This window comes from Phaenicophaeus curvirostris, chromosome 23 (genome assembly GCF_032191515.1).
Source record: "Phaenicophaeus curvirostris isolate KB17595 chromosome 23, BPBGC_Pcur_1.0, whole genome shotgun sequence".
In the NCBI taxonomy this organism is placed as follows: domain Eukaryota; kingdom Metazoa; phylum Chordata; class Aves; order Cuculiformes; family Cuculidae; genus Phaenicophaeus; species Phaenicophaeus curvirostris.
Genome location: NC_091414.1, coordinates 4,683,323 through 4,710,527, shown reverse-complemented (window position 1 = coordinate 4,710,527; position 27,205 = coordinate 4,683,323). Strand labels below are relative to the sequence as shown.

Here is a 27,205-nt window from a genome sequence, read left to right as displayed (position 1 = left end):
GCCCATCTTCCAGGAGAGCGGGTCACCTCTGAGCCCCCCACCCAAGATTAAAAACGAAAGCAGGGAACAGTTGGGAAACGAAGGCATGACCCAAACCCTGACATCAGCTGGAGATTTTCCTTCCAAAGAGAGCTAGATCAGGTGTCCCCACACGATTGCCATCACCCAGTCACAAGCTCCAGCCATACCGCGCTGGCAGTGGAGTCAAGAGCGGCTGAGAGCGTCGTGCCAGCCAACAGCCAAGGTTTCATGACCCCTGGGTCTGCAGCTTTTGAGATGAAGAGAAGCCATAAAATGCCATTGAGAGAAGAAGCAGCCAGAGGAGAACCGGGATGCAAGCAGCTCCCTCTCATCCCGGCTGTTATACAGCCATGGACTTTCTGCAAAGAGCAAGTCTTCTTCATCACAAAGGGCCAAATATGTACCAGGAATGGGTCTTGCAGCAGGCACTTGGCTCTAAAGGCTTCCCAGGGACACCGAGCTCTCCCCAGGTGCTGCACCTCGACCCCCAGCCCAAACCTGCTCTGCCCCAGCTGCACCCAGACCCATGCCATGGTTTTGGTGATAATCATAGAGTCATAGAATCACCAGGTTGGAAAAGACCCACTGGATCATTGAATCCAACCACTCCCATCAATCACTAACCCATGTCCCTCAGCACGTCATCCACCCATCCTTTAAACCCCTCCAGGGAAGGTGACTCAACCACCTCCCTGGGCAGCCTCTGACAGTGCCCAATGACCCTTTTCCATTAAAATTTTTTTCCTGATGTCCAGCCTGAACCTCCCCTGGTGGAGCTTGAGGCCATTCCCTCTCGTCCTGTCCCCTGTCACTTGGGAGAAGAGCCCAGCTCCCTGCAGAGCATCCCCATGTGCCACCCACGGCGCAGACGGTGCCAAAACCCCCTTGGTGTTTTGATGGCAGCTCCCAGCCATTGCAAACCCTAAAACACCCAACATCTTTTCTTTACCCCTTCCTCCAAATACCCATTTATCCTCCTCCTTCGAGGCCGCTGCAGGGCGTGAAGGCTACTGCAGCACTTGGTGGGCATGTAGCCTCTGGGCCACAGCCAGGGCCAGGCAGAAGATGTTAATTATTATTATACATTAGTGAAACACATTTAAAACAAAACCAACAAAAATATCCCCTCCAAAAAAAACCTCAGTGAAAAATGAAAACAATCCCAAACCCTCACCAAACAAACGGCACCAGCATTATGGAAAAAATAAAGTTATTACTGGCTGCAAAAGTTCAGGCTCCTGAGCAAGGTCTTTCATAGGTAATTTCTGTTGTAATTAACATCTTTGGGGTTAATGGATCTGAGTTTCAGGGGATAAAGAGCTGCATTGTTAACAGCCCGCGCTCCTGGCTGAGTCCATCCAGGCTGGGGCTGGACCGACTGGGAAATCTCCGCTTTCATCTGCCATTAGCATCAAGCCAGCTGTTATAGCCAGGAAATTAAAACTATTCACTGCAGTAAAGTTTTAATGTCCGCCGTTTTATGTGACGTCCTGTGACTTATGGGCTGGACTGGATCCCCCTGCTCTGATCTCTTAGATTTATGAGTTTGAAAAAGGCACCAAGCGACAGCTCCCGGCACCCAGCCACCAGGAAAGGAGCAACACACTGCCCCGAGGTGCCCGTTTCCCTCTGCCGGCTCCCAGCTTGGCTAACACGGAACCGGAGGCAGCTCAGTTTGCTGCACAGCGGCTCGGGAAACCTCCCCGTGGCCAACCAAGCGATGCTCGGGCTGCGATCATTTTTCACATCCATCAGCGCTTCTGCACGGGGCAGAGCAGAGCATCACGGGGACACACGGGAGATGGGATGGGGACACCCAGGGATGAGGCGTCCCAGGCACAGGGACAGCCCACTGTGGGGGAGAGGAAAACCCATTGCATAGGTCATCCCAACCTCAAACCATCTTGTGTGTGTTAAACCTCAGACTAACGGGATGAGGCTTAACAAGGCCAAATGCCGCGTCCTGCACTTGGGGCACAACAACCCTGAGCAGCTCCAGACTAGGAGAAGTCTGGCTGGAAACTGCCTGGAGGAGAAGGACCTGGGGGTGTTGGTTGACAGCGACTGAACATGAGCCAGCAGTGGCCCAGGTGGCCAAGAAGGCCAATGGCATCTTGGCTTGGATCAGAAACGGCGTGGCCAGCAGGGCCAGGGAGGTTCTTCTCCCTCTGGACTCGGCACTGGGGAGACCGCTCCTCGAATCCTGTGTTCAGTTCTGGGCCCCTCACCACAAGAAGGATGTTGAGGCTCTGAGCGAGTCCAGAGAAGAGCAATGAAGCTGGGGAAGGGGCTGGAGAACAAGAGGAGCAGCTGAGAGAGCTGGGGGTGTTTAGCCTAGAGAAGAGGAGGCTGAGGGGAGACCTCATTGCTCTCTGCAACTCCCTGAAAGGAGATTGTGGAGAGGAGGGAGCTGGGCTCTTCTCCCAAGGGACAGGGGACAGGACGAGAGGGAATGGCCTCAAGCTCCACCAGGGGAGGGTCAGGCTGGACATTAGGAAAAAATATTTCACAGAAAGGGTCATTGGGCACTGGCAGAGGCTGCCCAGGGAGGGGGTTGAGTCCCCTTCCCTGGAGGGGTTTAAAGGACGGGTGGATGAGGTGCTGAGGGACATGGTTTAGTGATTGATGGGAATGGTTGGACTCGATGATATAGCGGGTCTTTTCCAACCTGGTGATTCTATGATTCTATGACTCAAGCCTCTGGTACCCTCCTGGCCAAAGGAACCACCCTGCAAATTTCCATGCTGATCCATCCATCAGCAATTTGTGTATTTGGGACTAGAGGAAGGAGACAGGACCCTGCACCAGCCTCCACCAACAGGAGTTTTCACTATAGGCAAAGCAATACTGCATCTGAAACCTTAGGGAGAATGACCCTCTGTACCTGATCTCCCCTCACCAGGACACAGCTCTAAGCTCGGAGCTGAATTGACTGCTTGGTGTCCCCGGCTGTGCAGGGAGAACAGCTGCCACAGGAGGCTGGAGTTACTACAGTAGCATCCTGGTTTTCAGCAGGCAAAGAAATGCTTAACAGATGGATTTTGCAGCCATCCTTGCGGCTCCTAGAATATCTTCATAAGCCACAATGTGCCCTTAATCCCACAACAAAATCAAGTCAAAGAGCAATTAATATTCTGATACCTGTGGCTGGCTGAAGTGATATAGAGCTGAAGATTTCTTTTTCCATTTCACTCCAACTGTGGTTTTGTTTTTTTCCAGCCATTCTCTGGTCAGTGGTTTTAGGGGCACCAAGGTTCACTTTTGTGGGTAACCTCCACTGTTAGCTGTTGATTTAATTAACTCAGGCTCCTATGCCTTCTTGACCATACCAACCCCAGCAGGGCTGCATTTCAAACACAAGCCCTCAGCATTTCTTAGGGCTTAAAAAAAAGACCCTGAAAAACTTTAAAAAGCAACTCTGAGCGACTGGGCTCTGCAGTTCCAGGGTAGCAATGCTGGTTGCTTAGTCCTGAGCTCCATTAGCAACAAGCATTTGTGTCTAGCTTAGCCTAGACTTGCAGTGAGAGTTAATGAACATGTTTAACGGCTGGAAGACAAGGCACGACTGCAGGGATGCTCATGGCATCTCCCGGAGGCAGCGCTGAACAGCAGCTCCTGCTGCTTTGCAGAGACCTCTGATTGCACCCCAAATGGATGATAAGAGGTTTTGGGTAGGGCAGGAAGGGAGACAAACCTGGAGCCCAGGGGAGGGACCAGCGCTGCCCCAACATGCCCCCAAAACCCACTGTTCCCTGGAGCAGCAGCTGCAAGTCCAAGTTTGGATGGGGTTTGGAGGAGAAGCCTCCAAGCCCTCTATGTTAGGAGCAAACGGAAAAACACTCTTACGTTGTTTAAAACTCTCACAACAGCATTTATAACAAAGTCACCAACCTGGACCCCAATGAAACCCAGTCCCCAGCCTCCAGCAGCACCAAGAACCCCCCAGCAGGATCCAAGGGCATCCTGCTGGACCTCCCTGACCTTTGCTGGCAGCTGAAACTCCAGCTGAATGTTTGGCACCTGGAAGGTGCTGCCTTGTTTTTAGCAACCTTGTTGAAATTTAAATTGATTTGTTATTTATCCAACTGACAACAAAGAGAGAAAAAAAGTCCTAACTCTGTGCGCTGGGGAGATTGGATTCCTGTATCACTGTCAGCTGCATTAACTTACTTCCTGGACCTAAATTCAATTAGGGCAGCATTCCCTAGCATTAATAAATCAATACCAATGCCATTTTGATATATTTTGAATGTCTTTCATTATATATTTCAGGGCAGGGATTAGTGCTGAATTCGAAGTTAATGGGACGTGACAAGGCAAATCAAGTTGGGGAGGTAAAACCTTAGAGCTGTTTGCTGTAATTGCTTTCTGTTGCAAAAGATTGCAGCGGCTAAACAAAGAGCTGCTCAACTTTTCTTGTCAGGGAGTAATCCCAGCCAGGGACTGTCTCTTTGCAAGAGCGAAGAGGAGTTAAACGCAGCAGGAAGTCTCTAGTGGGGTTTGTGCCTGTGCTGCAGTAGGGATATAACATCAAGTTCCTCCTTTCAGCAGCTTTTGGGATGGATTCACACCCCGTGTCTCTCCTGAGAGCTCTGGCTATGCCAGCTGCAGCATCCTTGCCTGCCCACACCCTAGGCTGGTTTGGAAATTAAAGAGTTGTGGGCAAACCGAACTGGTTTTAAGGCTCAGTTAAAAAGGTTGAGAAAAGCCCCGGTGCTGTGTTCAGGAATTTGTCCCCCCAGCCCCTCTGAAGCCACCTTTGGAAAACCAGCATGAACATCAACCATCTCAGCACCAGCCCAGCTGCATGTGCACCCTGGCTCATGCATCTCAGCATTTTACATAGCATCAGGGCAGGCAAAACACACAATCTCTACTGCAAGGACACAGTGAAAAACAAAGGGGAGTTTGCCGGAGGTGGTGGAAACCCTGGAGGAGGGGGAGTTTATGGGCGTGAGGAAAAGCATGAGTAAAAGGTAAGTGCTGTTGGCACAGCTAAAGACATTGCAGAGCATCCCTCATTGCTCTCTCCAACTCCCTGAAAGGAGGTTGTGGAGAGGAGGGAGCTGGGCTCTTCACCCAAGGGACAGGGGACAGGACGAGAGGGAATGGCCTCAAGCTCCACCAGGGGAGGTTTAGGCAGGACATAAGGAAAATTTTTTTCACGAAGAGGGTCCTTGGGCACTGTCAGAGGCTGCCCAGGGAGGGGGTTGAGTCCCCTTCCCTGGAGGGGTTTAAGGGACGGGTGGATGAGGTGCTGAGGGACATGGGTTAGTGATTGATGGGAATGGTAGGACTAGATGATCCAGTGGGTCTTTTCCAACCTGGTGATTCTATGACTCTATGATCAAGCACAGAATTGCCAGCTGGGCAAGGGAGGGGATTGTCCCACATTGCTCTTCACGGCTGTGGCCCCACCTTGAGCACTGGGTGCAGATTTGGGAGCCGTTAGTATAAAAAGGATAGGAAACTACTGGAGAGTGTCCAGAGGAGGGCACAAAGTTGGTGAAGGGTTTAGAGGGAAAGCTGTATGAGGAGTGCTGAAGTCACTGGGTCTGTTCAACCTGGAGAAGAGGAGACTGAGGGAGGACATCATCACACTCTACAGCTTCCTCACAAGGTGGGAAGCAGGAGCAGGCGCTGACCTCTTCTCTCTGGATGCAAGGGGATTGCAGGAAGAGGGTTAGGTTGGACATTAGGAAAATGTTCTTCCCCCAGAGGGTGGTGGAGCCCTAGAACAGCTCCCAGGGAAGCAGTCACAGCATCAAGCCTGACAATATTCCAGAAGCATTTGCCCACACCCTCAGCCCCACGGTGTGAGTGTTGGGGTTGTTCTGTGCAGGGACAGGAGTCCAACTCGATGGTCCTTATGGGTCCCTTCCAACTCAGGACGTTCTATGATTCCATGATCCATAAGCCTAGACATAAAAATCCAGGTTCTCATCTGGGATTCACTTTACTCACTCACACAGACAACCCGGCCCAGGGTTTGGCTGCTCTGGGCAATGATCCCTCGATAGCTGCTGCAGCAAAGGTAAATCTCCACATCTCCTCCTCACTGCCTTCTATATTGATCAGGACAGTCCGGATTGCAGATTAAGTGACCGGCTATCGGGGGCTTGAATCCTGTCCATCAATCACTCAGTTTGGTCCCGTACAAAACATTAGTGAAGTAATTCCTCAGAGCGACTCTTGCAGACAATAAACCAGGCACCTTGCAAAATGGAGCGTGCGACTGTTGAAGGTCTTAAAAGCATTTGCCAATTATGAATGGCCTGAAGGGAGCCATTCTTGCTGCATCTGGGGATGAATAAAGATGGAAAATAATAGTATATTGACGGTATTGCAACTTGGCTGTATTAATCTTTTCAGAATTAAAGTTGCTCAGCCCTTCAAAACAGGAGTGGCATGGGATACTTCTGGATTTTGGTGCATTAAAAGTGGAAAAATGCATAGTCTGAGGCTTGTTCTGACCCATCCCTACTGAGTTTGTTGTGCTTGTGTCTCTGAAAAGCTCCTGTAGCACGTACAAGGCACAAAGACACGTGGGAACAGGCCCTGACTCCCAAAATATTGGGGCCAAGAGCCAAACTTTGGGAGATTCTCCATCTCCCTCCCTGGCTGGAAGCTGAGGGGATGCTCAGAGAAGGCAGAGGAGGACTCCACATTCTGCATTCATTCAAGTTCACCATCACTTCTGTGGACAGGAAGATCTTCTACTGAATCTGGGACCACCCAGGACCCCTCCCCAAAACAGTGTAATCAGCTCAAAAATCAGAGGTTAAAAAAACCCAACACACCATCTAAGTCACTTCCCTGCCCTCCCTCCTCCAGCCAGACAGACATGGACATGCTGGCCTATTATTCCACCAAAGACCTTTCCTCCTCCACCAAAGTCCTTCCCCAACTCAAACTTCAAAGCACCAGAAAAGCCCAGTGCTGCCTTTGCCAAGCAAGCAAGTCCCCAAGTTGCTTTATCCTATCCATAAAATCAAACTATGCTATTAAGAGCAATTAAGAGTCAGAATTGCCCTTTGAAACCAGGTGTTTTCACTTTCTGGGGCACCATAAGCTGTGAGAATAGGGGATTTATATAGATTTTCCATAGCTGACTTGGAAAAAAAGAAACAACTAAGTAGAAGGAGCCCACTAAAGCAGAGCCCCGAGAAGGCAGGTATGGTCACATCCTTTTACAATTCATTAAATCCTTCCTCCTCTGGAGACAGGTGCTGATCTTGCCCACGAGTCAGGCAAGGGAAGGAGATATATAGAAATGTTGCATTGTTGATCAAAACCATTGAGCCTCAACAACAAAAAAAGTAGCTCCCTTTCCAAGTGGGTTCCAAAACCTCATAAAAAGGCACTGGAATTTGAATGACCTTATAAACCTCAGCCCCGAGTGCCTTTGGGAGCAGTTCAGCATGGACCACGCCACCCGATGAGGTATCTGAAAGAGTTTTGCCCCTAAAAGACAGTGATTGCCGCCCTCCGGGTGATGCAAAAAGGCAAATGGGGATTAACTTCAGCAGGGGATCCAGGTCTGGGGGCCGGATCCGGCACTCTCAGCCTGTGCAGTTACCCAAATACCTTTGTCCAGGCTGGGCTCCCCTGAGGTCCTCTCAGCAAAAAGCCAAATGGAGACATTTTGACCACAAGCACAGCTTGCCAAATTCAACAGGGCATTTTCTACCCACTTCTGAGCGACTATAACACGAGTTTATGACTCCTGGAGGGTGTGGAAAGTCAGCTATCGCGGCCTTTTTATTTAACTTGGCCGTGGAAACTAAAAAAATCCAAGAGAAACGTTCAATTAACACAAGGATCAGTGAGGATTTTTCCACCCTGGTCACAGGCAGCACACCCTCCACTAGCCGGTTTGATGGTAGTAACTAAATCTGGACAAAACTGCATTCAGGTCTGGAGCCCTCAGCACAGGAAGGACACGGATGGGTTGGAGCAAGTCCAGAGGAGGCCATGGAGATGGTCTGAGGGCTGGAGAACCTCCTATTTGAGGACAGGCTGAGAGAGTTGGGGTTGTTCAGCCTGGAGAAGACTCCGGGGAGATCTTAGAGCAGCTTCCAGGGCTGGAAGAAGCTCCAGGAAAGCTGTGGAGGGGCTCTTGATCAGGGAGGGCAGGGACAGGATGAGGGGGAATGGTTTTAAGCTGAAAGATGGGAGAGTGAGGTGAGATCTTAGGAAGAAATATTTTGCTGTGAGGGTGGGGAGGCCCTGGCCCAGGCTGCCCAGAGCAGTGGTGGCTGCCCCATCCCTGGAGGGGTTCAAGACCAGGCTGGATGGGGCTGGGAGCCCCTGATCCAGTGGGAGGTGTCCCTGCCCATGGCAGGGGTGGGACTGGATGGGCTTTGAGGTCCCTTCCAACCCAACCCATTCTGTGGTTCTCTGAAAACAGACCCATAAGATCCAGGCATTTCTAGCATCACATTCCAGGCTCCTGAGGGAGGAAAGCTGAGCAGGCTGGGGGGTGATGTGCCACCCTTTCCCATCTTGCAGGGGCCAGCTGGCTGTGCCCACCTGCAGCCTCCCTAACACAGCTCCCCCAAAGCCTGACTGCTCGCTTTCAGCCGAGCCCTCCTTCTAACAGGCAGCTGAACTCCATCCCTCACAAGCCAAATCCCTGCCACAGCTCCAGCCAGTCACCTCCCAATGCACAAAAGGGATTTATTCTTCTCCCTAGCCCTCAACTGTTATTTTTCAGGCTCAACCCCTTTCATAGCCAAACAACGAGCAGCCCCCAGTGCTTGGCAGCCAGCACTGCCTCTCTCCTGCAGCTCCATCCCAGTCCTACCTGCCTCTCTGGCGTGCGTGCCAGGTGAGACCCCAAAAGCAACCACCATCTGGGCTGGTTTCCTTCGACTTCCTCATCTCACCAAAGCGCTTAACCCTCTCCAAGAAGAAGAAGAAGAAGAATGGCTTTGCCCAGCTGCGTTGCGCAACCATTAAAAAAAGCAGAAGCCTCAGTTGCGAAGAAACCTGTTTTGGGCAGCCCAGATGAACCCCAAACCTCTCTGCCCGCAGGCTTGAGCAATAATTTATCCCAGCCGTGACGGGGATCTTCTCTCCTGATGCTGCAGGGAGCTGAGCGCAGCCCGGCTCCAGGAAAGCTGGAGATTTGCTCACGCATCCAGCTGCTCTGAAGTTTTATTCAAGGGGTCTTCATCCTGCAAACAGGGCACGGTGCTGCCGGCTCACTCTTAACCCACGAGGAGATGCAAAACAGGAGTTGGAAAGATGGAAGACCCCACATCTGCCTGCGGGAAGTTTGATTTTTCCTCTTTTTATTAATTACAGCTGTAAAGCGTACAGCAAAGAGAGATGGGGCTGCAGAGCCCCAGAGCTGGTACAAAAGCCCACGTACAGATGTGATAATTAGACAAGGTGTTCAATGAACCGAGGGGGTAGGAATTATAAAAATTAACATATTTCCAGCATTCCAGAAATAACACAGACAGTTCCTGAATTACCACAGCCTTAATGGAGGCTGCTCCACTGGCAAGCCACTGAAATCAGCCGTAATCCCACAAAAATCAATGCAGCGGTAGCACTGCCATAACATCAGCATCTCCTCGGGCTCCTGAGCAGCGGCGCTTCGAGGATGCTCAGCTACAGCAGCGACGGGGGCTGCGTTGCAAGCAAGCACACGCTCAGCTTTCAGCGCAGCCCTGTGGCCACCACCACTGGCAGATGCTCAACATCAAGATGAGACCGTTCCTGCACCAAGAACCCTCAGATCCAGGACTGAACACACCAGGAAAAAATCATACAGCCTTCAACCCAATCGCCGACTCTCCTTTTCTATCCCAAACAAAGCTCTTTCCTTCCCTGGAGGAATTTTTGAGGCTCCCTTTCAGCAGGGTTGAAGCCCATGGACTCATTTCACGGGCAAACCCATCTTCCCCTACTTCTTGCCTTTACTTCAGACATGACCTTTTGATTTCTCGGGTAGAGTGTAAATTACATGTCGCCAGCATAAAATATTAAATCCAATTTATATTTAATTATTGATGTTATTATGTATTCCATAGTAATGGCAGCAGGAAAAAAAAACACAAACCACCCCACCATTAAATAGCTCGGTTGCATTAGCAGCTTCTTGAGGTTAGATATCTTCCTCCGTTCCTTCTTAACGGTAAGATTGATGGGTATGGGGAAGTTTGTAAATAGTCTTCCAGAAATATTTTATCTGATTATTGTACCTATAAAAGGGAGCAGGGAGGGGGAGAAAGGGCCTTTTTAAACCGCTACTAATTATTTGTGCAGCTAAAGGGCAAACAGCTCGGCGAGCTGCATGCATCTAATGCTCTCCAGCAACCCCACTGGAGGTCGGCAGCTCCGATAGCCCCCGTAGGCAGGGACGGGGCCATAGAAACCAGCCTGGGTTTAAGAAAAAAAAAGTCGATGGAGAACCACAGTGTTTTTTTTCCAGCTGAGATTTAACCAGTATGTTAAACTTGAGTTGGACGTTTTTACTTAAATATTAATCAATTCTGGTTCGACTTGATTAAGTTAATTTTCTCCCAAGGCAAGCAGAGCTTCATCACGTTGGGTTTGTTCTGTGGGAAAGGGATTTATGGACACAAGCGTGGACCAGGCTTCCAGCGGAGAAAAGCTCATCCCACCACCCCAAAGTGCCACAAGGCTGAACCACCCAAATCACCTTCAACCCCACCACGGAGGCTTCACATTCATCACCATGCGATAATAATTCAATTCATTTCTGCAGTGCCCGCGCCCCTCGACAGCATCTTCAGCTCCCCGCTCGGCACAATGAAAACATTATCCTCCTCACTTTAAAATTCAAATCAATAGACCAAATGGAGAGAATCCAACTCAAGAAAAGTAAAGAGAAGTAATTCATCTGGGGCCTGACAGCAGGCCACTAAGTGCTCGAGTGTCACCACACTGGGTGACAACCTTCGGGACCAGCCAAGATGTGGAGGAGAGAGGGGAAGTTTCTCCAGACCATGTGCTTCACGGAGCTGCTTCTGTGAAAGAGCCTTGTTCAAACAAATAAGCAGGTTCCTTGATGTCCCCCTGTCCCGTTCCGAGGTCTGGCAGACCCAGGGGAGCAGCTCGGCACAGCCCTGCATTCCAGCTGGAGATGATGCTCCAGCAGGAGCTGCTGGGCAAAACCTGTGTATTCAGTGACATCCAAATACTCTGCAAGTTTTCCTCTGGTTCCTGAGCTATTGTCTTAAAAGGCAAAACCATCAAGCTAATTATGTCAGCGTTACAAGACAAAGCGCTGTCACTTTTTGATGGGAAAGGCTTTTCATTTTGCATAGGAATGCTTCTATAGCAGCCCTGCAAAGTGATCCAAAAGCCTCTACCAACCAGTCCAAAAGAAAACACCTTAAATTTTGTTCTTTCACTTAGAATCAGAGAATGAATAGATCCTCCTAGAAGCCACGCTAAAGCGCATTGATGAAACTGTCCTAAAGCACATGGATAGAAGAGATAGAACAGATCCTCCCAGGAGCTCTGCTAAAGCACACGGAGGATGGGGAGGTGATCAATGGCAGCCAGCACGGCTTCACCAGGGACAAAGCCTGTATGACCAGCCTGGTGGCTTAATACGATGGGGTAACCACAGCAGTGGACAGGAAAACCAACAAATGTGATCTGTCTGGACTTCTGTAAAGCCTCTGACACGGTGCCCCACGACACCCTTCTCTTTAAATTGGAGAGATATGGATTTCATGGGTGGACAGTATGGTGGATAAGAAACTGGTTGGATGGTTGCATTCAGAGAGTAGTGGTCAATGGCTCAAAGTCCTGATGGAGATCTGTGACTAGTGGTGTCCCTCAAGGGTCCGTACTGGGACCAGTGCTGTTTAATATCTTCATCAATGATATTGACAGCGAGATTGAGTGCACCCTCAGCAAGTTTGCAGATGGCACCAAGCCGAGTGGTGCCGTTGCCACAATGGAAGGATGGGACGTCATCCAGAGGGACCCGGACAGGCTGGAGAAGCGGGGCTGTGAGAACCTCATGCGGTTCAACAATGCCGAGTGCAAGCTCCTACACCTGGGTCAGGGCAATCCCCGTTTTCAGTACATGATAGGGGATGATGTGATTGAGAGCAGTCCTGCAGAGAAGGGCTTCGGGTGCTGGTCGATGAGAAGCTTGATACAAGCCAGCAATGTGCGTTTCCAACCCTAACTATTCTATGATTCTATGATTCTGTGAATGGTTTGGGCTGGAAGGCACCTTAAAGCCCATCCAGTTCCCAGTTTCCATCCGTGGGCAGGGACACCTCTCACTGAATCAGCAGGTCCAAGCCCCATCCAGCCTGGCCTTGAACACCTCCAGGGATGGGGTTAGCTGAAAAGTTTTGCAGGTATTTCCAGGAAGCCAAATCCAAGACCAGCTGTTGGGCACCCCATCCCAGCGCCGCGCAGAGACCTGTGGAGCCAGAGACCACAGGACATGCCCTGATCCCTCCTCCACTCCCAGCACCAGCCCCAAGCCAGGACAGCCCAAATTTTACTCCTTTGCTGCCTGCCTGTCCTTCCTTTTCCCAAGGCTCCGACACATGTGGACCCTGAATGTATCATGAGATATTCCAGCACCACAACACCTCTGAGGAGCAGCAATAGCTTTGCAATACTCACATTTGTCAAAGCAGCCCCTATGGTTTGAAGCAGCCAAAAGCTCCTCCACCAGCTCTCTGTGCAGCACAGCCACAATCCTGAGCAGCCAACACCTCCCCTCCCTCCCACCACCTGCAGCTGATTAATCCCTAATTGCCTCCACGTCATTAAAGTCTGCCCCTTGCAACCTCCTAACCTGTGTCAGCTCCAAACTGTGGGTCTGGGCTTCACTTCCGAATCCACAGGACCCCAAAGGGCTTTAACAAGGGGCTGGACAGCAGAGCAGCACTGGCTTCATTCTCTCTACCCAGCCAGAACGCATAAGAAAGGAAAATTTCCCCCTCCCAGGGGCCAAAGCTGCCTCATGCAATCCCAAGGGATGTGCTCTGCTCTTGGAGCAGAGGTGCCTCGATGAGGGCTGTAGGGTCTCAGCACCACAGTGGGCTAGAACCAAGGGGGAAAACAAGAATATTAGGTCTTCACTTTTATTTCACTGCTCAGGTGTGGGCTTTTCCCAGGTTTTTGGCAGGATGGAGCAGCTGGGAATTTGAATGATGTGGGTCCCAGCCCCTGGATGCCCCTGGCCGTGGCCCCCTCCCTCTCAGCAGCTCCTTATTTCAAACACAAATTATTCTCCTCTCACAGGGAGCTCGGACCAAGCCACCTCTGCCTGTCCCAGGGCTGGACTGCAAGTGCTGGAGATCCATGAGGGCATCCAGCCATGGGAAAGCAAAAAATAGCGAATCTTCCTCCTGCTCCATCGGCAGCCTCGATCCAACCCCTTTGCACTTCTCATCTTCTCATCACAAGTGTCTGCTTATTGATCTTTCTTTTTTTTCTTTCCTTTTTTTTTTTTTTTAACTTTACCTGTTTTTTTGTCCCCTTGGAGGCCACCAGCAGGGCTGGCAAAGCCTCTGCTACCTCACCACCTGCTTTGGTACCTCCAGTGCTGAAACCCTCCTGTCGCGCTCAGCCAAGCCGCTGGTTATGTTATTCATTAAAACAAGCTGTCACGCCCGGGAGATTTATTTTATTTGCCGTATCGTTAGCAGTAAACGCCACTTGGAGAGCTCAGAAGACCATGTCAGATCCAATCAGCTTCTGAACAGGCTTTTTTTTGTTCCTGGTCTCCCTTGATTTCAGCCGATCCCTCTTTTCCATTCCCAGGAAGGAAGCAAGTGCTGTGCTGCTCCTGTGCCACTCCCGCTGCTGCCTCTGCACCCTCAGGGTAGCCGTGCCACCCATGCACTGGCCTGGGCACCCATCTGTCTTAATTACCACCCCCCACTAACAAACATGGGCTTTTATTCCTATTCAATTATCCCTTTTGACTCCTAAACCAGTGCCAGTGGAGTCCTCTGCCCAGACCAACAATCTGGCAGCATCGATCCCCTAATCACGTTTGTCCATGTCCTAATCCTAACATTTACTGTAATGGACATTTATATATAAAAATCACAGCCCAGACCATGCTGTTTCTCAGAAATACTCTGAGAGTCCCCAGCAATTGCCACACACGGGCGTCAGGGATCAGCACAGCCCCGTGTCGGGGACCCCGAGGGATTCTTACACCTAAAAATATACAGCCTGGATAATTTTTTAATGTCATTTTTTTTTTTCTGAAACCCAATTCCAAGGCACTCCAAAACATTTTTATGGGCACACAGATAAATCCCTGCCTGCTTGTTGCCTCAGGACGACGAGCCAGCCGCGGGGATGCAGAGGGATGAACACCACCGATGGCACCGTGGAAGAGCAGGCACAGCAACAAATATCAGCAGAGCCACCGTGCCAAGCTGGCACCTCCTGCCAAGATGCTGCTTGTAAATGAGTGAAATAATGGAATAATGGCCCTGGTCGCCGCTCCCCTCGGCTGCAGGCAGACAAGGGGTCCAGGAGAGCCGTGGGCATGTGGTTCCTTCCAGGAGCTCTGCTTTGGGACCCAGCATCCCTGCTCCTCTTAGCCCCAGGTAGATGAGAGGTTCCAGGAGAGCCATGGGCATGTGGCTCCTTCCAGGAGCTCCACTTTGGGTCTCAGCATCCCTGCTCCCCTCAGCCCAGGTAGATAGAAGGTTCCAGGAGAGCTGTGGGCATGTGGCTCCTTCCAGGAGCTCCACTTTGGGACTCAGCATCCCTGCTCCCCTCGGCCCCAGGTAGATAAGAGGTTCCAGGAGAGCCGTGGGCATGTGGCTCCTTCCAGGAGCTCCACTTTGGGACTCAGCATCCCTGCTCCCCTCGGCCCCAGGTAGATAAGAGGTTCCAGGAGAGCCGTGGGCATGTGGCTCCTTCCAGGAGCTCCGCTTTGGGACCCAGCATCCCTGCTCCCCTTGGCCCCAGGCAGATAAGAGGTTCCAGGAGAGCCATGGGCACAAGACTCCTTCCAGGAGCTCCACTTTGGGACCCAGCATCCCTGCTCCCCTCGGCCCCAGACAGACAAGGGGTCCAGGAGAGCCATGGGCACATGGCTCCTTCTAGGAGCTCCGCTTTGGGAATCCAGTGAGGATGGGACTGAGCCACCCAATTTGGGAGAGCAACTGGTGAAACACGTCAGCTCAGAAGGAATAAAAGCCAACCAGCCTTGGCTTGGGTTTTGAAAGGAGGAGAACTGGCAAAGGGAGACAGATGGGGAGGCTTTAATGAGCAGGGCTAAATGCTCAGAGGGGACTCGTAGATCACGCTCAGGCTCAGCTCAGTCCGCATCCCGCTCACTCTATACAAACCCATCTGGGTTGGAGGCTTCCCGGGATGAAGACGCTTTCCCCTTCTCCCGCCTCCTGGGCTAATTTTACTCCGTCTGGCCGGAGCTCGCAGCCCCTGGTTCTCGTTACACCCCCTGCCGCGCACCAGCACAGGCACGCAGCATTTTTGCAAAGTTACAGGGTAGCAGAAATATCCTCGTTTTGTTTTCCCTTTGGCCACTCGGTCGCACTTCCAAAGTTGGGAAAAAATTACGAAGTAGCAAGAGGAGGGGGGAACTCACACAAAGGCAACCATCACAGATTAGACAAAACACATAAATAACCTCTCTTCTTTGGGGGCTGATTGTGCTCTGGAGCAGAAGAAAGAGGGAAGAAATTCAAAATCTAAAAAAAAAATAAAATGGAGTTTGCTTAAAAAAAAACCCAAATTCAAAGGCACACAGGCAGTGACACCAACCCCAGCCAGCCTGTCATGCTCCTTCCCTGCCGAGACAACCTCTAGCTGTGGTTCCTCATCACCAGCCCCAGCAGGGGTAAAAAAATCCACATTTCCTTCTCTTGCCATTGCTGGGGGAGCCACCCTGGCACCTGCTTGGATGGGGCACGAGAGAACATCCCCACGTTGTGCCAGAGTGCTGAGCCCTAATGAGCAGCACAAGGGAGGAATCACAGAATCACCAGGTTGGAAGAGACCCATCAGATCATCGAGTCCAACCATTCCCATCAATCACTAACCCATGTCCCTCAGCACCTCGTCCACCCATCCCTTAAACCCCTCCAGGGAAGGTGACTCAACCCCCTCCCTGGGCAGCCTCTGCCACTGCCCAGTGACCCTTTCTGTGAAAAGCTTTTTCCTGATGTCCAGCCTGACCCTCCCCTGGTGGAGCTTGAGGCCATTCCCTCTCGTCCTGTCCCCTGTCACTAGGGAGAAGAGCCCAGCTCCCTCCTCTCCACAACCTCCTTTCAGGAGGATGAGCTGAGGGTGATCGAGGGCATCTGGAAGAGATTGAAACACCAATGAGACGGAGAGCAGTGAAGTCAAAGAAAAGGTGTTGGCATGGGAAGGAGTGGGTCTGGCCCTGAAAAGCAGGCAAACAGTGCTGGCCAGAAGGGCTAAAGAGGTGGTTGGAGGTGTACCTGGTGCAGGTGAGGGACTAGCAGCAGCAGGACCAGACACCAGGAGCGTTATCAGGGGGGAGATCGGCTCTTTTAAGAGGGTGGGCTCTGTGGAACCTCTGCAGCCCTGGCTCTCTGAATCTCTGCTCACAGCCTGTCTGAAACACCACGGCCACCCACATCTCTGCTCACAGCCCCAAATTCCACAGTCCTAAAGGTGAGCAGGAACCTGAAACCGAGCTGCAGCAGAGGGAACAAGGACAACACTGCAGCCCTCGAGGGTTTCATTGCAGCCCTTCCCGAAAGGGGGAAAACAGGTGGAACAGAGGGGATTAAGCACAAAACATCATGTTTTCTTCCAAAACTTAAAAGCTGAAGCCATCGCAGCCCAGCTGCCGGGTGGACAGGCGCAAGGTGGGTGCCGGGAGGAAATTGTCCCAGCGGCGGGTGAGGAAGCTGCGAGGCTGGGTCTGGATCCGGCGCACAGTCCTGGTTAACACATGTCACAAAACTGAAAGCCAAATGGAGAAGGAAACAGAAGGTGACAGTACAGATACCGTGACTAACAGGATCTTCCAGGGCTGGTTAGAGGAACTGCCTTTGCCTTGAGGTGGTCAGGGATGTGCTCGAGAGCTACACGCGGCCCCGCAGATATCACCAAATGCCACCCAGGTGGTTACAAGAATGACAGATAAAGGCGGCCGAGCAGGAACAGATTTGCAGAAGTGACACCCGTCGGGACTCAGCACCAGTTTTCAGCCAGGCCCAGTGGTTTCTCTGTTTATTTTCTCAGTTAAGAGCTCCCCTAGCTACTGCACAGCCAGAGAACCCTTCCCAAATCCAGACCTAAAACAGCAACCTCCAAGGCTTTCCTAACCCTGACCAAGGGTTCAAGGTGGGCAAACCACTGGTGCAGAGGCGCATGGCATCAGCACACCTCTAAGGTCCCCAACACACCAAAAAAATCACCTTTCCTCCCTGCAGTTAGATGCCTTTTTACCTCACTTGAAGGCTCAAATGCTTTTGCATCGGTGCAAGGATGTTGAGGCTCTGGAGCGAGTCCAGAGAAGAGCAACAAAGCTGGTGAGGGGGCTGGAGAACAAGAGGAGCGGCTGAGAGAGCTGGGGGTGTTTAGCCTGGAGAAGAGGAGGCTGAGGGGAGACCTCATTGCTCTCTCCAACTCCCTGAAAGGAGGTTGTGGAGAGGAGGGAGCTGGGCTCTTCTCCCAAGGGACAGGGGACAGGACGAGAGGGAATGGCCTCAAGCTCCACCAGGGGAGGTTTAGGCTGGACATTAGGAAAAAGCTTTTCACAGAAAGGGTCATTGGGGACTGGCAGAGGCTGCCCAGGGAGGGGGTTGAGTCCCCTTCCCTGGAGGGGTTTAAGGCACGGGTTGACGAGGTGCTGAGGGACATGGGTTAGTGATTGATGGGAATGGTTGGACTCAATGATCTGATGCGTCTCTTCCAACCTGGTTATTCTATGATTCTATGATACTATGATTCATTTCTTGCTTTGGTGCATTTAGCACCTGATACAAAGGAGGAGGCAGTCGCTCAAAGTGCCTCCCAAAACAGGGGGAAGGTATTCATAGAATCACCATAGAATCACCAGGTTGGAAAAGACCCATCAGATCATCGAGTCCAACCAATAGAATCACAATCTAGGCAGCTCTCACAGGAGATGACGCAGAGGACCCAGACAGGCTCAAGGGGACTTAGAGCACCAGAGGGGAACAGACCTCAGCTTGTACTTCCCCGCGGGACTGAACATCCCCAAGCACAAGCATCAGCTCCCGGGTGTGATCCTCTGCGATAGCTGAGCAAACCCAGCTTGCTCGCAGCCCCTCTGATCCTTTCACCAAAGTTTCACCATATTAAGCAGCTGAACTGCATCATCCAGGGAGTGTCAAATTGGTTTTAAATGGTTCTAATTATAACCAGGAAGTTTTAAAGTGTGTGGGTGGAAAGGAATGCAGCAGATTAATTTAATAGCAGTTACTAGGGCACAATAGTCCTTCAATTAAGAGTTCTTTCTGGCTGGGTTTTTTTCTTCTTCTCTTTTCCCTGTTAATAATAAATGTCACAAATGAGAACAGACATATTACTTCATCAGATGCTTTGGCGTATCTTGTCGCCGAAAGCCTTTTGTGCAGAAATAGTAGCTGAAAGGGTAATTTTATAGGGCTTAGCACTCACTTAACACTTTAGGGGCCAAAATCAGGCCTCAGAAGGAATAAAAAAAGCTCCACCTGCTTACATCCCAGCAGAACCTGACTCTGCAGACTCAATAAAACCCCTCCTGTAGGAGAAGGGCTTTGCTCTACTAGGTCAGACCAAGCCTGGCTGGGGAGCAGCCTGCTGACAGTGGCTGGAGAGAGTGTTGGGGGCAACATGGAGCAAGGGAGCTCAGATTTGTACCCCAAAATGCTCCCACTTGGTGCTTTTTTTTTGCTTTCCAGCCCTGTGAACCTGAGTCCTGCACTGGCCGTTCAGTGGCCTGTGGTGAGCAGGAGGGAGCAGGACCCTGCTCTGGCTCCCCGTGGTTGGGGAAGGGGCCAGTTTCCTCCACTCTCCAGCTTTGAACAGCGTGGGGGTTCCTGAAATCCAGGTGTCCAGATGGGAAATGACACACTTCCCAGCACTGCTCTGCAAAGAGAGCGGCTGTGGGGAGCAGAGGGCATCCTGGCTCTTTCCCTGAGCCTAACTGCAGCCTCAAGATGCAGCGAGGCTAATGCAGTGACGTACCCCAACACATCCCATCGCCGCCCACTCCCTGCTCCATCTCCCTGGAAAAGAGGCAGCGTAGCCCCATCTCTCTTCTTTGAACTCCTCTTATTAAAACCATCAAACCCCAACCTGAATTACTTTACACCTAAAACATAGGTTGGGTGTCCAGCATCCCTGGAGCCGTGCAGGGTGAGCTCCTCCACCCCCAGACATCCTCATCTGCCTTTGCAATCCGTTTTTTCCCCCCAGGTCTCAGCTGCAGCCAGGTGCAGGACTTCTCTTTGCAGCTGGAAGTTTCCTCCAGGTCCAGCTCCCAGCACTGCAGAGGGGAACCCGCTGCCCCCGGCCCTGCCTGAAATAGCCTTTACCATTCTTTTATTTTTAATTCTTTGAAAGGTTTATTCTGATGGGTAATGAGGGGGGAGACCGCTGGGATAGGGGAAAACCACAGAGCAACCCAACCCAGGCAGTTAATGACGAGGGAGGATGCAGCGGCCATGGCCAGGAGACAAAAATACCGGGAAGAGCAACCAGAAGCATTTTTTAAGAGAAAAGCTGTGGCTGGCTGGTGGGGCAGGGAGGCTGGGGGGGATCAGGAAACATCCTGGCACCTCCGAGCTCCTCAGGGCACTGTCAGAGGATGAGGGTGAGGGGGATGCAGCCCCTCTGCCAGCAATGGGTGCCCTGTGGATCCACAGCACATCTGGGTTTGCACCAGTGGCAGTGCACTGGGAGCACTGGAAGCCCTGGGGGGAGCTGGCCCCTGTCCCCCTGTTGTTGAGCTGCAGCATCGTCTGCTTTTTAATATTTAATGGTGGCTAAAGTGGGCTTTGCACACAGAGGGGCTCGCCTTGGGGTGACAGGAAAGCGATGATCAGAGCAGGAGAGCTCAGTCTCTGCAGTGGCAAAAATGCCTGGGCAGAGGGACAGCGAGACAGGGCCAAGAGGCATCCAAAATGGGATGGGAACGCATCCCCAGGAGCCTCAGCAGCATCGCCCTCATCCAGTGCTTCCCCGGACCCGCTCAGTCCCAGCACTCCGGCATTTGCCGCGAGCTCAGCGCTTGCTTGTGGTGCCCGGTGAGCCCGCGGGAGCTTCCCTGCATACCGCCAAGTGCTGGAAAATAGCAAAGACAGACTAATATTCCCCCAAATCCGGCTTCGTCTTTGTGATTTGTGTTCACGTTTGGCTGATGCAATATTGAACAGATGCCTGGAGGGACTTTGGTACTTAAAAACAATGCACAGAAGGTAAACAGGGAGATTTATTATTTTACTTTTGTGGTTTTGAGATAGTTTATGATACTGGGCTAATAACTCAAAAATCAAAATCTTCATTGATTGGGGGAAACGTGACGTTATCCTCCCTCTGCACCCAGAGAGGCTGCTCCCACACAGCCAACCCCTTCCCTGCTGCCCAGCGGGGATGGATCCATCCTAGCGCATCCCTGGAGTCCTGTGTCTCACAGCAGGGAGGGAAGCAAATCCCCAGTGTCCAGGGCAGCCTCTCAGGACCCTCATGGTGCTGCTGACTCAATATTATCCATGCTGGGACCAACAGCAGGACTGACCCTCACCACGCTGCTCAGCTCTGAGCATCCCTCCCTTCAGCCTCCTTCTCCCTCCTAATTGCAACAGCAGGACCACAGGTCCCATCCTTCCTCATTATTGACAGCTAATTAATTGCCATTTGTCACATTCCCCTGGAGAAGAGTCTTCCCCCAGCAATCAAGCCCTGCTGTCGCTCGGATTTGGGAGCCTCAAAGGTTTCCCCATCCCACAGGAACTGGTGGGACCCATTGCTGAACCAGCCTGGAACGCCCCAAAGATTGCAGCCCTGAGCACCCCAGGCTGCTCTCCCACTCTCTCACACGGGTGTATTTCTGAGATATATACTGTAAATCTCCTTCATTTGAAATTCATGGTTAATGGCTGAGGTGCTCTCATCCAGGAAACTCCGTGAGGTTCCGGCTTTTAAGGGAAAAGATGTAACCGGGCAGGAGTTGACAAGCGCTGCAGAGAGCTGCCCCGCTCTCTAGGCACTTAAGAACTCTCCAAAAGAAACATCACCCACCCAGGGAAGGCTGTGATTTATTTGTTCTTGGGGCTGCGGATCCCAAACCATCTCATCCCATGTCCCCCAGCCCATCATCCAAATCCGAGCTATGATCCTGGAGTGATGAGGTGTGACAAGGACAGGGAAGGGCTGGGTAAAGCTTGCTCACAGCACCTCGTTTGGCCAGCAAGGGACACCAGACGGGACCCTCCATGTGGTCCTGGGGGGAAATGGGGTGGATTTTGGGTCTGTTAGAGCAAGTCCAGAGGAGGCCAGAAAGGTGATCCAGGAGCTGGAGAACCTCCTGTATGCAGACAGGCTGAGAGAGTTGGGGTTGTTCAGCCTGGAGAAGAGAAGGCTGCAGGGAGATCTTAAAGCAGCTTCCAGTACTGAAAGGGGCTCCAGGAAAGCTGGGGAGGGGCTCTGGATCAGGGAGTGCAGGGAGAGGATAAGAGGGAACAGTTTTTAGCTGAAAAAGGGGAGATTGAGAAGAAATCTCAGGAAGGAATGTTTTGCTGTGAGGGTTGGGAGGCCCTGGCCCAGGTTGCCCAGAGCAGTGGTGGCTGCCCCATCCCTGGAGGGGTTCAAGGGCAGGTTGGATGGGGCTTGGAGCCCCTGATCCAGTGGGAGGTGTCCCTGCCCATGGCAAGAGATGGGACTGGATGAGTTTTAAGGTACCTTCCAACCCATTCCATGATTCTATGATTTTCCATTTTGCCCACCCGCTCACCACTAGCATTAAAGGCAAACCCTTGCCATCATTTGAACTATATGATCAGGAGCCTAATTCAATACAATCAGGCTCATTGTTTGAGGGTTGAGCATTTAGCTGAAACCCTAAGCCAGCCCTGCAGTAATTTGGCTGGGGAGGAATTGATTTTGACCATCAGCACTTTCTCATTTTCAATAGAGTATGAACATAACCAGGTTAATTTCTGTTAAGCACATTACCCAGGTACTTTTTGCTCTCCAGCCCAATGATTATGTGTCTGATCTGAAAGATTATAATTGCAACCCAACAGGACACAAACAGTAGTCTGTGATTGAAAGGGACCAGACTGAAAGAAAACCAGTTTCTCTTCTACCTAAAAAAGAAACAAACTTCATGTTTCCCCTCTCTCCAAATTTCTTCATAGTTAATGACTATAAGCAATAAAGCAGTATATTAGATCTCTTCCAATAAGTAAATACACTCTAATTAATCTTAATCTCAGCAGACCAGTATGTCGCCCATCTCGCTGGATTAATGCAGTTATTGCAATTTTAATTTAGTCCTACGCAAGTTTTAGATCTGGTTTTCCTCTTCTTTAACCAAACCAGCGCTTCTGCTTGCCAAGGGCTTCCCAGCACAGTTGCTCCCAGCAACCCCCTTTCTTAATGGCCTCAAGCTCCACCAGGGGAGGTTCAGGCTGGACATTAGGAAAAAATTTTTCACAGAAAGGGTCACTGGGCAGTGACAGAGGCTGCCCAGGGAGGGGGTTGAGTCACCATCTCTGGAGGGGTTTAAGGGACGGGTGGACGAGGTGCTGAGGGACATGGGTTAGTGATTGATGGGAATGGTTGGATGATTTGGTGGGTCTTTTCCAACCTGGTGATTCTATAATTCTATGATTCAACCCCTGTAGCCATCCCAGGTGCCGCCTCCTTTCCTGCCACTAATTTTCATCTGAGCGACAACGGAGATTAAGACGTGGGTCTGACATTCCCAGATGTCGGCACACCACGGCGACAGCGCTGCAGCAAACTGGCTGCATGGCAAAGCCACCCTGGAAGTGTCACCCACGCTCACCCCTGCGGTGTCCCCAGTATCAGAGCTGGGAAGGGTTCCTGTGCCGCTGTCTGGCTGTCCATCCTACCCTGCGAGGTGGGCTGGGACCGAGATGAGCGCAGGCTTGCCTTGTCTCCAGCCCTGCCTGTACATTATTTCTCCCGATCATCATAACGTTCTTCCGCTTCTAAAGCACCTTTCATCACGAAACAGGATGGAGCGCAGCAGCTGTTGAACAGCATGGAGCTGCGCTGCACAGGCAGGGATGGGCAGGAAGTGGAAGCGTCTCCTGCAGCTGCTGGGACCGCGCAGGAGAGCCGTCCTCACGCCACCGCATGCCGGGCTCTTATCACATCCCCCAGCACACTCACAGCTCCCTTCTGACACGCAAGAGGCCCATGTGGCAGGTTGCACGTGGCAGCACCGATGTGACACACAGTGGCTAAGAAGGAGCGAGCTCCCCTGTGGCACCAAGGAGAATCACAGAATAGAATCATAGAATCACTGCGTTGGAAAGGACCCACCGGATCATCGAGTCCAACCATTCCCATCAATCACTAAACCATGTCCCTCAGCACCTCATCCACCCGTCCCTTAAACCCCTCCAGGGAAGGTGACTCAACCCCCTCCCTGGGCAGCCTCTGCCACTGCCCAGTGACCCTTTCTGTGAAGAATTTCTTTCTAATGTTCAGCCTGACCCTCCCCTGGTGGAGCTTGAGGCCATTCCCTCTCGTCCTGTCCCCTGTCCCTTGGGAGAAGAGCCCAGCTCCCTCCTCTCCACAACCTCCTTTCAGGGAGTTGCAGAGAGCAATGAGGTCACCCCTCAGCCTCCTCTTCTCCAGGCTAAACACCCCCAGCTCTCTCAGACGCTCCTCTTCTTCTCCAGCCCCTTCCCCAGCTTCGTTGCTCTTCTCTGGACTCGCTCCAGAGCCTCAACATCCTTCTTGTGGTGAGGGGCCCACAACTGAACACAGGATTCGAGGAGCGGTCTCCCCAGTGCCGAGTCCAGAGGGAGAAGAACCTCCCTGGCCCTGCTGGCCACGCCGTGTCTGATCCAAGCCAAGATGCCATTGGCCTTCTTGGCCACCTGGGCCACTGCTGGTTCATGTTCAGTCGCTGTCAACCAACACCCCCAGGACCTTCTCCTCCAGGCAGCAGGAGAGCTGTCCTTGGCCACAGCAGAGCCTCCTGCCCTCTCCAGCAGCACCTACACCCAGCACAGGGACCCCTGGGGCTGCAGGTCTGACCCACAGCAGCACAGGAACAAGCTGGGACATTGCAGGTGTGGATTCTGGCATCACACACCCAAACCACGGCACCGCACACCAGCCATGCCATTGCCCACCTAAACCACAGCATTGCACAAGCAAACCACGGCATTGCATGTTCAAACCCGCAGCTCTGCAGACCCAAGCCACGGCATTGTGGGTTCACACCGTGGCACTGCACACACAAGCCACAGAATTGCACAGCCAAGCTTTGGCGTCACCGGCCTGGCCGCACGCTCAGCTCAAGCTACAGCTGCCCCAGGGCAGGTGCTGCAGCAGATCAGCCCCGGTGGGTGGGAGATGGAAGCTGCACCACGGGGCAGACGCGGCAAGGGTAGATGTTCAGGAAAGAGACACTGATGGATGCCCTGGCTCAGGGCGAGTGACTGGCCATCGCGGTGTCCCCACTGTTGTGTTTAAGTGCCACCCACACAGAGCGAGCTGGGTGCACTGCAGTACCTCGCTCCAGCTCCAGCACCTCGCTCCAGCTCCAGCTTGAGGCTGTCCTCCCCATCCACCCTCCCTCACAGGCTGGAAATGTCCCCAGTGCTGGAGCTTGCTACCTGCGGGGGCTTGGCTCGTGTCCTGGGGAGCACACTGTGGCTTCTGTCACGCTGGAGCCATAAATATTTTTCCGAGAAATGACACAAACCTCTCCCTTCCCCATCATCCGAGAAGCCTGAGGAGCTTCACACTTTGAGGACACACAACTGCCTTTAGGGGGGCACTCAGCCGCGCCCTGCAGACCCCTGATAAAAGAATCCTGTTTGCTGTGGTGGATGGGAGACAACAGAGGTTGTTCCCCCTCCTCATCCCTCAACCAGGATCTTCCCCTTTGAAAAGGACAAATATAACCGAGATGAGTCAGTTCCTCCGAGCTCCCGTCCCCTGTACAATGTGTAACTGGAATTTTTCATTTCGGCACTGCAGGGGAGGCATAACTGGAGAAGACAATGGAGTCAGCTACGACCCAAAAAAAGCAGTGCCAATTCTGTGTGCATGGGAAATAAAAACATTTTTAATCTAAAAATAAATTAACTGTAAGCGACAGCAAGAGCAGATCTGCATGTACTCAGTGTCGGCCCACGCAGGACCGGTCCCTGCTCCTTGGCGCAAGGTGGGTTTGAGTGAATTTGCTGCTTTTTCAGGCCAGGTTGGGATCTGCAGCAGCATCACCAAGCTGGGGAGGCACTAGACACCTGCACCAGGAACTGGGCTCCCCGAGTTGGCACTGGACCCAGAAGCAAATTCTCAGAAGCCAGGGAAACCTCTTGGGTTTATTTTATAACTGCATTACAGCTGCGAGAAGGGGAAAGAGGCTCCATCGAGCGCAGGGCTTGACTGGGCCAAGGCACTGCACAAATCCATAAAAACCATCCAGCTTCCCATGATTAAATAAAAGCGTAGCAAGTATGCAAGTGGCTGATAGGCTCATCCTGCAGCTGAGCTGTGGGCACCCTCATCTCTCAGAGCAGAGCAGACACCTTGGGCAGCCCAGAGCCCACCCTCCTCCCCTGTCCCTCACCCCTCTACTTGCTCCTCACTTGTCTTTGGAGGAGCCGTGGAGCCACCAGATGCTCAGGTGTCAAAGGAGATTGGCTGGATGCTCCAGAAAATAAAATGCTGACCAGAGACGGGACCAAAGGGGCAACCTCGAGGCAGAGAGGACGGGAGATCCAGATGGAGCAGAAAGATATTGCAACAACACTCATTTCATTGGCCACTTCTTTCAGAAATCCCCCTCTTCCAACAGCAGTGGTTCCTGTCCCCAGCTGTGGTGGCAGCTTGCTCCACATCCATGGAAATCCGACGCCTCCCAGTCAAGCCACAAGGGTACGGATAAAGCAAGTGAGGGGAGACACCCCAAATCCAAACTACATGGAGATAAACCTCTTCTTTTTCTTAAGATATTACCAATGGGGTTATATATCATGTCGGGACATGGTTTAGAAGGCACGGTGGTGTTGAGCTGACAGTTGGACTTGAGGATCTTAGAAGTCTTTTCCAACTTTAATGATTCTATGATTCCATAGAAGCCACCCACCTCTCTCTCTTTGCTGGAATCTGCTCTGTTTTCCAGCACTGCCTTCACTAGGTTGGGCTTCTTTTTTTCCCTCTGACTTGACTCCTTGCTGGGTAACAGCGTATTTGATATTTTTAATCACTCAGCATGCATCAGAGTTTGGCAGCGGAAGAAAGCGAAGTTAAAAGAGAACAGAGAGAGTCTGGGTTTGCCAGGGCTGCCTGTCCTCACCACAGCCTCTCATCGCTTGTGCTGCATTTCCCTCTGCTGGAAAGTCACGAGTCGCAGTTGAGAAGATCAATTTAAAAATTCTATCGTTGGCGGGCAGTTACGAACCTTACAGGGTTTGGATGGTTTCTGCAAATAATCAAAATCCAGAACCTTTCTACCCTTACTGTACAAATAGAAAGTCATGATGTGCACATACAATAGATACATTTGTATGAGCGCATCAATATTACTGATAAACCTTTATGATAAATGCACATTTGGCTTCTTACAGCTGGAAGATGCTGGCCACTCCAGCAATACTATGCCTCTTTTTTTTATTATTATTTCTTTGCTCAGAAGTTGCAGAAAAAAAACTTTTCATCCTCTATGGGGGCTGCAACTTTCTCCCTGCTGTGGGCAACCTGAGTGATTCATAGAAGCGTGGAATGGTTTGAGTTGGGAGGGAACTCAAAGCTCATCCAGTTCCACCACAGGCAGGGACACCTCCCAAGGGATCAGGGGGCTCCAAGCCTCATCCAACCTGGACTGCAGGTCCTCACAGCAGCCCCAGAGACCTCGGGATCAGCTTAGGTCAGGGGGAAAGGGGACAGAGCAGCCAGCACAGCAGAGAGCTACCAGGGAGCTGGGGAAGAGGCTGGAGCACAAGTCTTATGAGGAGCGGCTGAGAGAGCTGGGGGTGTTTAG

At 51.8% G+C, this 27,205-nt stretch overlaps 1 protein-coding gene across 1 annotated transcript in view; it reads left to right on the top strand.

The window, feature by feature from the left end:
- The window catches only part of TMEM50A (transmembrane protein 50A), a 92,895-nt gene that overhangs the window by 50,169 nt on the left and 15,521 nt on the right, over positions 1–27,205 (top strand). The gene's annotated exons all lie outside the window — the stretch shown is intronic.